Here is an 11,955-nt window from a genome sequence, read left to right on the forward strand (position 1 = left end):
AAAAAAAAAAAAAAAAAAAAATACCTTATAATAGCACTAATTCAAGTATTTCTTCCAAACTTACCACACACTTTTAATTATTCCAAAAATAGCATTAATAAATATTGAAGTTATTGTTATTTACTAGGACTCAGACTCCCGCGATATCGCGGGGAAGTATTTTAGAAAAAAAAAAATTAAATTTAAAATTTAAAATTGTACATTATGAAATCATTTGAATGTAACAGAATAGTTTGAATACATAAAAACTAAACATAAATTGTTACTAAAAACACAACCATTAAAATAAAAACTTATAACAAAAAATATTATGTAGAGTAGACGCAACTTTGCAAAAAAACATTGTTTAAATTATTAGAAATATAAGAAATTTTATGAAGAATTATGGTAAAGAGCTACAATTAAAAAAATCGTTACGACAAAGTGATCCTAACTGAAAAAATTGACTAATAGTTGTAATGAGTAAATGTAACTTTTTATTAAATAATAATACTTAAAAATATGTTTAATAATGATTGAAACTGTATCAATGAAAAAATAAAATTAAAATACACAACTTTTAAAAACAAAATAAATTAAATTTGAAATATTAAAATAGTTTTAATGAAAATTACAATAAATAAACGCAATTGTAAATTCTATATTAATTTTTATTAAATTTCTATATTGCTGTAATGTTGAATATTATATATTAGTATTCAAATTATTTGGATTCACATAAAACAAAAAATTCGTTTCAACGAACAATGATTTGTTACTTATTGATGACAAGACAAATATATAGAAAGTTCAAACACATGACTATTTAAATAGACACACCTATTAGAACGAAATCTTGTAATGAAAAAATAGAATAAAATATAGTAAAAAGACAAAACTCTACAATGAATAGATACAACTGTTTGAATTTACAAAATAACAAATAAAAACAAAATTTTTTACAAAAAGATACTACGAAAGTCGCAACTGTTGTTCGCATTTATTCAGATTGTTATTTTTAAATATTTAAATATTTAAATATTTTTCTAACAAAAAGTTACGATAATTAAATGCAACTGTAAATTCTATATTAAGTTGTATTAAATTTCTCTATTGCTATAATCATTTCTAAAATTTTAGTTAGATTATAGAGTAATGTTGAATATTAAATATTAATATTCAATTATTTAGGTTCAACATAAAATGAAAAATTTGTTTCAACAAACTTGTTATTTACTGATGAAGAGACAAATATAAAGAGAGTTCAAAAGACATGACTATTTAAATAAATACACCTATTTAGACAAAAAGTTGTGATGAAAAAACATAAAATATAGTAAAAAGACATAACTCTACAATGAACAGATACAACCGTTTGAATGAAAAAAAACAAATAAAAGCAAATTTTTTACGAAAAGGTATTACGAAAAATTGCAATTGTTGTGTCTGCACTTGATTATACCTAATAACTCATATAAACTGTTTTTAAATAGAAGTCATCTTTATTACCATATTGAAAAGTTAAATCCAAAAACTCACTATATAATCCATCTAACTCTTGAAAAAAACTGTAGATATTTTCATTAAATTTTTATATTTAAAATTAACTAAAAGTTGTAAATTAGATTCATCATTCTAAAAATCTTTTGTTAAATCAAGAATTAGAAAATTTCTTTACTTTTAAAAGAATGAATTCTAGAGAATAATTTAGAAAGCTGTAAAAACTGTTGAGATTAAAATTTTATATTATTTTGTGTCATGACAAAAAAATGAAAACAGTTGAAACAAACAAATATATATAGGTTTCAAAAGATACGAATATTCGAATAAACACAACTCTACAATGAACAGTTGCAACTTTACAAAAAAAACCGTTATAATGAACAATCACAACTTTTCGTAAAACACACAATTTCAAATTTCTACAGATTTTTTTGAAAAATTATCCAAAAGGTACGATTGAAAAGACACAAGTTTTGGTGGCATTTATTCAGATTGCTATTATATATAGAACCTAATAACTCATATAAACTGTTTTTAAATAGAACGCATCTTTATTACCATATTGACAAGTCAAATCCAAAAACTCACTATATAATCCATCTAACTCTTGGAAAAAAAACTATAGGTATTTTCATTAAATTTTCATATTTAAAATTAACTAAAAGTTGTAAATCAGATTCATCATTCTAAAAATCTTTTGTTAAATCAATAATTCGAGGAATTTCTTTACTTTTAAAAGAATGAATTCTAGAGAATAATTTAGAAAGCTGTAAAAACCGTTGAGATTGAAATTTTATATTATATCGTGTCATGACAAAAAAATGAAAATTGTTCAAACAAACAGATATATATATATATATATATATATATTTCAAAAGATACGAATATTCGAATAAACACAACTCTACAATGAACAGTTGCAACTTTACAAAAAACGGTTATAATGAACAATCGTAATTTTTCGTAAAACACAATTTAAATTTTTTACAAATTTTTTCAGAAAATTATCCAAAAGGTACGATTGAAAAGACACAACTTTTGGTGGCATTCATTCTTTGGAGGATGTTCCTTTGTCAGATCAATTTGTGTATGTAATATGATTTCATGTTCGAAAGATGGATATGGTACATGTTAAAATGATCATTTATATTATTAAGGATGATATAGTAAATGTAATAAATTTATAGGTGTCAAAATGGGTCAATTTTGATGGATCAACTCAATTCAACTCAATCCATGAATCCTAACAAGTTAAAATTTTTTACTCTAATGAATTAATGAATAAAATGAGTTAGTGGGTCAAATGGTTCTATGGATCAAATAAATTGAGTTGTAATGGGTAATGGTTTAACCATTTAATCCATCATTTTTCTTTTATTGAGTCAAATTGACTCAAATATTTAAACCCGTTAAATATAACCAAAACCTTTAAGCCAATCAAATGTGTAAACCGATCAATGCTTTGATTTTATCCCCAAAACAGCTTCATCGTGATTAGAATTTGGGTTGCCATGAGAAAAATAGAATTTGGATTCACAAGCCATCATTGTAAAGAGCTTCATCGTGATTTTTCCCAAAACTATTCGTCTCTTTTACGGAATCGAAGAAAAGTTTTGGGGTTTTTGATTTGGAAATTTGTCCAACGAGGGAGTGAAATCGGAGAAAGAGGAGAGACCTAGCCGTATGTAATGATTTAGAGACATGGGCTTTTGTTCTTTTGTTTTGTGATCGAATTGGGTTAAACAATTCTAATTGAATGGTCAAGTGATGGTGGGGAGGGAGAAACATGTTTTCTGCAAATGGTTAAAGTCAGATTTTCTGTAAATGGCTTAGTCATTTCTCAATCGTATGTTTCATATTAGTATATTGTTTTAGTGTTGGATGTTGATATATACTCAGTGGATTTGATTGCTTTTAAGTTTTAACCTTAACATGTTTTATATATTTGCTAAATTGTTCTTCTCACTTCTCTGTAACTTTTCCAAGAAATGAAGAGTCACGTGTTCCTTTGATGTCATTTTGCTGAACATGAATGTATCTCTCTATATGGTTGTCAATTTATGTCGATCAAGTCTACATTGGTTTATGTCAGGACTGTGATAAGTGTTAGAGATTCGATTGAACAAAGATCTGAGAGAATTCTTTTTTGTTTTGTGTAAAACATCATTGATAAGTAAATTTCAGATTTAATTTTTTATGTAATTTGTTGAGTTAACCATTTAACCATTTAATTCACTAAATTAATGAGCTTATGGGTTAACCCAACTCATTTAGACAAATGAGTTACGTAATCAACCCATTAACTCATTCAATTTAAAATCATTTTGACATCTCTAAATAAATTAATAGTAAAGAAAACCAAACATTGGCCTAACTAAAAGCAGTTGTATAAATAATTTGTGATGTTTTATTAAAAAAGAACTATTATCACCAATATTTGAATTAAAGTAAATGAAATATATATGTTTCATTTTATACATTTTGTAAGAAATATATAATTTGATGTCGTAAATTACATTTATAACAAACAAATAAACAGTTACAAGATTTCATAAATCTAAATTTGTGTTGATTAATTAGTTGACTAAAAAAATTTCCTCCTTTTAAATTGAAGTGACGAATCAGAATCATGGAAAAGAATACCATTTAAAACGATTCATTTCACTTTTACTACAATTAAACCGTCCAACACAGATTAAAAATATACAAAGATAGCCATATGGTATGAGGATACTTTTTCAGATCTGGACTTCCAAATTTCGATGTATGCAACCCATATAAACACCTTTTAAATAGAAAGCATATTTATTACCATATTGAAAAGTCAAATCCAAAAACTCACTATATAATCCATCTAACTCTTGGAAAAACACTATAGGGGAGGGTGTATTCAACTTGATATTTTAAGTGATTTGTGTAAAATTTACAAATCCTATGTTATTCAATTATGGATTTTAAAAAGTCCATTAAAATCCATTGTTATTGAACTGATAATTTAAAAATCTACTTTAAAATCCACTGTTATTCAAAACAGTTTGTAGATTTGGATTTTAATAAGTTTTAGGGATTCTGGAAGATTTGAGAGGATTTGTTTAGTTAAAAACACAGAAATCCAAATCTCATGGTTTTAAGTGGGATTTGAAAGTATTTTACCATAAATCATATCAACTTCCCTAAAATCTATAAAAATTCCAAATTTCATAAATCCCATAAAATCCTTCAAAATCATGGTTTCAATACACATTAAATTTTTATATTTAAAATTAACTAAAAGATGTAAATTTGATTCATCGTTCCAAAAATCTTTTGTTAAATCAAGAATTAAAGGAATATCTTGACTTTTAAAAAAATGAATGCTAGAGAATAATTTAGAAAAATGAAAAAACCGTTGAGATTGAAATTTTAGTTGATTTTGTGTCATGACCAAATAAATGTAAACAATTCAAACAAACAAATATATATAGATTTTAAAAGATATGAATGTTCCAATCAACACAACTTTATGATGAGCAGTTGTAACTTTTCATAAATAACCATTTTAATGATCCATCACGACTTTTCAGAAAAAATTGAAAAAGTATGATTGAAAAAACACAACTGTTGGTCGCATTTATTTGAATTGTTATTATTATATAGATTTTACATAAAAAAAATATTGATTGTGTGTGATATCAAATCCATCATCCTCGTCAACATGCTCCGACGTCTTTTCCAGGTAGATGAGGTGGCTCCATCTAGTTATGATGTCGTATCAGTCTTCTTACGGCATCGTCTTCCTCCAACAATCATCGTCTCCGGGATCTTCTTCCTCCAGCAATCGTCATTCCGATTTTGAAAGGCATTGAATGAAACTAAACACACCTCAACTCTTTCTTTACCAGATGCGGCGGCGGAGACAGACGTGTAATTGAAATCAGGATCGAGGCTAACGTAAGGGAAGATAACGAGACAGAAGAATCCTAAAGGCATGACGAAGAGCAGACCGATAAACCAGTTCTGCTGCCAAAAGGGATATTCATGGTCGGTTTCCTTGCCAAAGGAGCTCGAACAGCCGAAGCTGGTGGTGAAGGAGATGATGATATGACTTTCTTATGGAGAAAGTGTGTTGTTTCTCGGACGTCGACGCCACCGTGAAGGATCAGATTGAGATCTCATCGACCAAATCTGTACTCTGATTATCAAAATTAAGAGCAAAACAAATCTGATTTGATGATTGCTCATGATTTAATGGTTATAGAATTAGGTGATTATTCATGATTTGATGGGTATTAAATTCACATAGTCGATGTATTGATCTAAGTGAATCAAACTGTTCAGTCTGATTTGAGATTAGCTCTTAATCATTTTTCTTTTGATTTTGTTTATGTGACGTTTGCAATAGAAGCACTTGCATTTTATCTTCCTTTAGAGACTTATATTCATCCTCAATCTTAAGCATGCTAATTTACGTTGATCACGGGTCTCCTAAGGTTTATTGTTTCTCTGACTTTTCACGTTTAATCCCATCTCTCTTTTCAGAAGATAAAATGTTTAAATTTTTTAGTTTAAAAGTCATGCGTGAATGATTTTTGTGTGTCTATGTGAAGCTATGGAGCCAAATTTACTCAAAAGAAACGTTAGAAGCTTCTCTTCTTGCCATAAAATGAAAGCTTGTTCTCTTTTTTCCAAAGTTATTGCATACCAAGTGTTCATTTTTTTATGTCTTTGGCTTCTTCAACTTGTATGTCCTCGGTTATGTTCGTGAATGTCTTCTATCAAAAAATAATTCCCTGGGTTAGCAGCCTACACCACTTATTTGGCTAGTAGTGTCGATGAGGCAAAGTAATGGAGGATTTTTGGTTCTGATCGTTACTATTTTTGAGACTTATGAACATTTAGGAAACCCTTCCTAAAATTTAAATATGTCTTCCAAAATATTATGAAATTCGTCCTAATTTAAAGAAATGAATTTTTGAACTTTTAATTTTTTTGTGGTGATTTAATGTCTCACAAATTACTCCAATATGAGGTTTATACAGAAACCATCTTTCAAAATGTAATCTCATATGATATTTCAATCTTTTTATTTATGAAAATGATCCTAAATTGCAATGAGTCTTTCCTGAATATTTTTTTATCCTTCCTAAATTTTAAATAAATGTGTTTCTAAATGATTTTTTTTTGGCTTCAATGTGTTTCTATATGATATGATTTGTTTCAGTTTTTTTTTTCTCAATCACAAAATGATCTAAAAGTGTTGCACTAGTTGTAAAACAGTTATTTTTCTTTTGAATATAATTTAACATTTTACTCAAAAAAAAAAAGGTGTCAAATATTAGTAGATTACTCCATTAATAAGTGCCTAAGTGGTAATGATTTTATTTTTATTAGCCCTATGACTTCGGTTTATTCGGTTTGGTTAGTTCGGTTTTCGGTTTATTCGGTTTGGTTACCGAACTTAACCGAAATAAAACTCGGTTCGGTTTTTGGTTTTGAGGATTAAAACCGAAATAACTGATTTTTGTCTTTCTTTAAAAAAAATCGAGTAATTTTGAAAAAAAAACAGAACTATTGGGCATCACAACAAAATTGTTGGACCAGTTTAAATTTTAAAACTGAGCTTGAATATATTAGATCCATTAACAAAAGAAAAAGAAAAAAATTAGAAAAAAATGAGCTTTTTCTCTAATGAAGAGAAGAATAGATTGAACCTAATCTTTCACTTCCTCTAGTGTTAACCAATTAAAACATGACATGTAAGACAAAATTTAAACCAAATATTGAATTAAAACAAAATCAAAAATAAACAAAAAAAAGTCAATATGTGTTTGCCCTCGTTGACATCAATAGACGTCCCCATCTTTTATTTATTAACCCTCCCATCTTTTCTTATATATATATATATATAATTTACAAATAACATCAAATAAAGTGAATGGAGAATCATAAATTTAAATCTTAACAAAATCTTCTAAATATAATAATTAAAAAGAAATAATATGGTATGATATAAAATCTTAGTTTTTATGTATGATTAGTAAAAAAAAAAATTTTAAAAAAAAAATTTGTAAGTTTTATCCTTAATTAATTGAGAGAAATTGATTTTTTTTTGGAAAATTCTTGATTATTTAAAAGATTTTCTTAGTTTGAAATTTAATTTACAGTTGTTTTACCCTTAATAAGAAAATTTATAAAGTAGCTTTTCAAATTCGACAAAAAAGTGGCTTTTTAAATAATAGAATAGATGGTTAATGCAGAGTAATTGCAATGGAGAATAATTATATAAATGAAGATTTTTTATCCAAGGAAGATGATGATTCAATAAGTGAAGACAGAGCTTCGATTAGTGAATCTGAGGAAGAAGAAGAAAACATTGCCAACAATGAGAATTATGGCCTATGGAGTTTTAGAAGCAAACAAAAAAAATGAGCTAAAGGATGAGCTATGTCTTGGCATGGAGTTTAGCTCTGATGAGTCTGCATCTATAGCTTATAAAAAGTATGGAGGCAATCATGGTTTTGACGTAAGAAAACAACGAAGGTCGGTAAAAAAAGATAAGTTAGTAAGGCTTCAGTATGTTTGCTAAAAGGAGGGGTATAGGAAAGAAGAATCTAAGGTCGAAAAATCTTATTCAAAACCAATCACACGGTGTGGTTGTAATGCTCATATGACTTGCTTCCTTCAGAAGAACGGAAGATATAAGATTGTGTCTTTCGAGCAGAACCATAACCATGATTTAGTGGGGACACCGATGAAGCATTTGTTGAAGGGCAATCGTGCAATATCTACCTCTCAAAAACAACATGCTGATGATGCTGAGATGTCAGGAATTTTAGCAAAAGCAACTGTTGAAATGATGAGCAGAGAAGTTGGGGGACGAGCAAATCTGGGATTTTTGGCGAAAGACTATCAAAATTACATATACCGAAAGCGAATAGCAAAAATGGAAAAAGGAGATGCTGGAGCAGTTTTGGAATATTTTCAAAAAAAGAAAGAGGGTAATTCATCATTTTTTTATTCAATGCAGCTTGATGAAGATGATATGATCACTAATATCTTTTGAGCAGATGATCGGTCTATAAGTGATTACAGTCTTTTTGGAGATGTTGTTTGCTTTGACACAACTTATAAGACTAATGAGTATGATAGACCCTTTGCTCCATTTGTCGGGGATAATCATCACAAGCAAACTATAATGTTTGGCACTGCTCTCTTATATGATGAAACTACTGAGTCATACAAGTGGTTTTTCGAGACTTTTCTTGGAGCAATGTCCGGAAAACAACCAAAAACAATTCTGACTGACCAGTGTGCAACAATGGCGGATGCAATAGTGAAGGTTTTCCCAGATACAAAACATAGGTTATGTGTTTGGCATATTTATCAAAATGCTGCAAAGAAGTTGAGTCATGTATTTCATAGAGCAGAACATTTTGCAATGGACTTCAGTAAGTGTGTATATGAACATAAGGAAGAAGAAGACTGGTTATTGGCATGGAATGATATGCTCCAGAAGCATAAATTGACAGAGAATAAATGGTTGAAGAATTTGTTTGAGCTCAAAGAAAAATGGGCAATGGTTTATTGACGTCATACTTTTACAGCGGATATGGTGAGCGCACAACGTAGTGAAAGTATGAATAGTATATTGAAAAAATATTTGAAGCGTAGTTATAACTTATTGTGATTCTTTGAACACTATGAGAGAGTGTTGGAGGATCGACGATATAAGGAATTAATTGCTGACTTCAATATGATGAATTCCTCGCCGGTTTTATGTGCTACTGTAGAGATGTTGCAACATGCACAAGAAGTGTATACACCTGAAGTTTTTACATAGTTATCGGTGATTATGTTGCCAACAAGGTCAATAAGTCTGAGATGGTGTATGAATACAAAGTATCTTATTGTGGTGTAGCACGAGAGCACCAAAGTAACAAACGACCAAAAAAAAGAAATCCAGCATTTGTAACAAAATTAAACATTACCAATGGATGTTATTTTCTAAGCATTGTACTAGAAAGCAAGCTCAATGTCAACACAGGTACACACCCACCTCATTCTAAAAATCAAAACACCGACAAGAAAATAACAGAAAATGGCTTTTTCATACCTGGACAATTCCAGTATATTCGATTCATACATCGGACTATTGACAATGCGAAAACATATATTGACTTTAAAAAATTTTAAATTTCATACCTGCACTTATGATTTTGTGCTACAATATACAAAAACGTGATTAATTAGTAACTCTGTTAATATCGCCGTTAGGCCAATCTGACGTGAAAATTTTAGAAACATAACCAATTTTTATATTACTTTTCATGATCTATTTTTTTTCCAGATTTTATATACGCATCTACCCTATCATTTGGACCAGTCAACCCACAACCACTCAACATCTTCTTTGAAAGCGAAAACCACAATCCAAATGCAACAAGAACACTTGATATGTGAAACAACCCGACCCGTTTTTTAACTAAATAATAAATAATAATAATAATAATAATAAACTACAACTAGGGTCCCATACCCACTAGCCACCTAACCACAATCACAACCAACAGCGGAAATAACCAATACCAATATCAAATTAATATCCAATAATAAGCCAATAATTATAACATAAACAATATCCAAAAACCAACCAACATGAATCATAAAACCAGCAACCTAGCAATGTTTCTAATGACCCAACTCTAGCAACCTAGCAATGCCAGACAACAACCAATCAAGTCCCTAAAACATTCTCCTCTTCATTGTCTTGATTCCACGATCACACTTTGACTTTACCTGCACCACAAACACAAATTGCAATGCATGAGTATTTTATAAACATTCAGTAAGGCAATCCTCCCATCTACTGGGCTATACACACAAGCAATAGAGACATCTCTAACCATCAACCAACAATCAACAATCAACAATAACAAACCAGGACCCTGCATCGACCAACACCATGCTCGACATAGCACAAAAACCCTAGGTTTTCCATGAAAGCAGAGAAGAGAAGAAGTGAGGAACTAGATATGAATTTACGCTTTGAGGTTTGTAGAGTTTTACACTTTAGAACATGAGGTTAAAAACAATTATACCCAATTCTATATTAACTAATTCATTAGAAATGTAAAAAAGAAAAAAAAATCAAACGTGTGCGAGAGGGAGCAAATGCAATCGTGGGTATTACTCGTGAGATTACATATATACAAATCTAATAATATTAATTAACATAAACACATTGGGTTACCGAGCCGAACCGAACCATTTGGGTTGAGGAAAAACGCAACCAAACGATTTGAGGGTATATATGGGTTTGGTTTGGGTTGGTTTGAGTTCGGTTGGGTCGGTTCGGTTTGGTTCGGTTTGGTTAAAATGCCCACCCCTACCCGCAACATAGCCATCTTGAGGTACACTTTGTCTCCTACCAGAAACTCGAGATCTCTCCTCCTCCTATCGGCATAACTCCTCTGCCGATCCTGAGCTTCCTTCATGTTCAGCTTGAGAACCCGAATTTTCTCTGAGGTCTCCTGAACAAAATCTGCCCCGAACATGCTCCTCTCCCCCACCTGAGTCCAGCATAACGGTGTACGGCATGGCCTCCCATACAAAGCCTCATAAGGAGCCATCGTAATACTCGCCTGATAGTTGTTGTTGTAAGCAAACTTTACCAGGTTCATGTGATCTGCCCAATGGCCACCCCAATCCAACACACACATCCTCAACATATCCTCCAGCGTCTGGATCGTCCGCTCTGACTGTCCATCTGTCTGGGGATGATAAGCTGTACTCATATGCACCTTAGTGCCCATCTCTGCCTGAAATGCCTTCCAGAACACCGAAGTGAACTTAGAATCTCTATCAGACATGATACTCGCTGGCAACCCACGCAATCTGACCACATACTTTCTAGCCAAGACCGCTTCTCCATCAGTCTTCTTAATGGCCAGAAAATGTGCTGACTTGTCCACAATGACCCAAATAGCATCAAAAGTCTGAGACACTGGTAATCCTACCACGAAATCCATCGTGATCATATCCCACTTCCACTCAGGAATGGGTAGACTCTTCAGTAACCCGCTTGGAACCTGATGCTCAGCCTTCACTAGCTGACACACATCGCACCTCGCAACCCAACTACCTACATCCTTCTTCATCCCGACCTAGTGATAGTACCTCTTGAGATCACGGTACATCTTAGTCGCTCCTGGATGAATAGAAAACTTGCTCGCATAAGCCTCTCTCAGGATCTCCTGTCTCAACTCCTCATCCTTGGGCACACAAATCCAACTGTGTACCAAGATAGTACCATTATCTAAGACCTGATACTCTGAATCAACATCCTTAGAGGCATTCACCAGCCCCATATCCTTCTCCTGAGCAACCCGAACCCAGTTCAGAAGATCTGCTCTACCAACTGCTTCCAAACCCAACGGTTCCTAACACACATCACATAACCTCAAAGCACTGATCTCTCCTACTAGAGACTCCATC

The sequence above is a fragment of the Camelina sativa genome, chromosome 8 (assembly GCF_000633955.1).
Source record: "Camelina sativa cultivar DH55 chromosome 8, Cs, whole genome shotgun sequence".
In the NCBI taxonomy this organism is placed as follows: Eukaryota; Viridiplantae; Streptophyta; class Magnoliopsida; order Brassicales; family Brassicaceae; genus Camelina; species Camelina sativa.